We start from the raw sequence: 2,419 nt of genomic DNA on the forward strand, positions 1-2,419 counted from the left end.
GCCATCTTACCAACCCTCATGTTGCATAAATTTTGAATTTCATTAAATGTTCTTTCTTCCCCATTGAGATTACACATTTTCCCATTTTAATATATTAAAATACATTGATTTGATTGTAAAATAGCAAAGTAATTTTGGATTCCTTACTAAGCTCTACTTGTGCTTACAGGTGCTTTGCTGGCAAATGTTTGGTGTATATTTCTTGATGAATGTTGGCAATATTTCATATCAGAGTACAGCTGCCTCACAAATTATGCTGGACATATCTCTCTCCCAGACAGTTTGCAATATTTATTAAGTGCATCTGTTGTATCTTCACCAACTTGACAGAATTCATCATTAATACCATCCTGCTCTGGATTTTCTTGTGGAAAGGTTGACAGCAAATCAAGGTCTTAATAGATCCAGGGTTATTAAATTTGTTCTATCAATGCCAATTTTGATAAATTGCAGTTTTAAAATTATTTTGCAAATTGTCAAGTTTATATGCATAAATGTGACCCTGATCTTTTTGTACTGTCCTATTAAATGTCTGACATTGGCTGGAGAGTCTGACCACAGTGTGGTCAAAGTGAGTCTCTGAGTGTACCCTGCGGGCTTCTTCAAGATTCTTGAATGCACACTGATGTTAGTTACCACTGTGGAACTCGTTGGCCTTCACCCTTTAATTATTGCTTGGATCTAGTTTTACCTTCATCACTGGGTCCTATTTTTTTGTTTTCAAAAGTAGCGTACCCTACCATGTGCACCAAAAGTTCTCTTTCCCTATCTGTGGAGACCCTTTCCTTCTGTGGAGGTCCCTGACTTGCTATGGCTTAGTTCATCTAAGTTATGATTTAAGTGGCTTGTTCCAGTAATGAACAGAAATTCCTATAACAAGAACAAGATTTCCTATAACATTACCAGAAGCAGAAGTAAAGTATTATTTATCTGTAGAATTTATTTAGTACTGAAGATAGAATCTAGGGCCTATCCCTGAACTCTGTAAGGTTTTTTAAAAAATGTGGAGAGAAGTCCTAGTCCCTACTTCAAATGACTTGACAGATCTACACGACCCTACCTGGATGGCATTGCCCTACATGTGGAACTGGGGTGGGAGGATGGGAGGGGAAGGTAGTCAGAGTGCATGTGAGGGGGCAGAGAGGGTAAGAGGGAGGGAGGAAGGGAGGGAGAGGGAACTGGGATCAACATGTAAAATAAAAATAAATAAATATATTAAAAAAATAAGGTATTTTTAAAACTTTACTTTGCTAAGAATGCTAGACAGACAGGGTGGAACTATTTGCTCGGGGCCTTACTTTCCATTTCTTTCTTTGTCTGGACATGAGCTTAGAATCTAGAATGTTCCTCCCTGTGTTCCTGGCAAAGACCCTGCTGGAAACTTACTAGTGCCTGCAGTTATCCTTTGCACCCCAAAGGCTTCAGTGTGTCTGGGCAAAATAACTCTCCGTTTTGCTATGGTGTTTGCTGGAGACTGGCCTCAGGTCAGGGGTCTGTAGCAGCACAGGTGAACATCTCCCACTCTCTGTTGCTGGTACACATCCTATTGGTCACAGCCATGGATCCTCTGGAAGAAGGTGGTATGTTGTTGCGTTCATAAGCATTTTGTGGGAGGTTCTCTAAGACTATGAGAGTATCTTCTTCCCTCTGAAATTTATTGGTAATAGTTGCAAGACTATTATGATCCACTTGGATAAATGGAACTTTATTTGGCAGTGGTCTAGGGTGGCACCACACCTCTTTTCATGGGGCTGCTATTCTCTGACTGCTTCCTGACTCTTTGGAGTGAGATATCCCGTCTCATCTCAAGCTTTCTGTGTTCGGCTGGAGTTCACCTGTTCCAGGGATTCCAGTTTCCTCCTCCTCTTCTTTCTTTGTTTGTTTGTTTTATTTTCCAGACAAGGTTTCTCTGTGTAGCTCTGGTTGTCCTAGAATTCACTCTGTAGACCAGGCTGGCAGCGAACTCAGAGATCCACCTGCCTTTGCTTCCCAAGAACTGAGATTTAAGGCTCATGCCACTATGCCCAGCCCAGTGTGCTCCTAGTAGAGAAGGATCTTAGAAAACACAATATGAGTACTGGATGTGGCTTGCTGCACCTGGCATTTTACTTCCTGCCCCTCCCAGGCCTGAAATGGGGAGCACATTCATGTGCATACTCAGATACATGCACGCTCAGACAACACATGGTTATCTAGAATTTATTTCTGATTCACGATTCACTTTGGGTCTAATATGGGTTTCTCCAGTTTCAGTATGAGTCAGTTTAACATCATTGTCTCTCTTTTTGGGCTTCTCTGACAGGAAGATACCAGCTGTCCTCAGCATAGGTCCCATCTCATCAGGCCCTGTGGATGACCATCCTTCCATCTCTCATGGGCCACACAACAGGTCATGTGCTGTTTCTGTCCCTTCTCCCGG

Source organism: Phodopus roborovskii, unplaced genomic scaffold, assembly GCF_943737965.1.
Source record: "Phodopus roborovskii unplaced genomic scaffold, PHOROB, whole genome shotgun sequence".
Classification (NCBI taxonomy): Eukaryota; Metazoa; Chordata; class Mammalia; order Rodentia; family Cricetidae; genus Phodopus; species Phodopus roborovskii.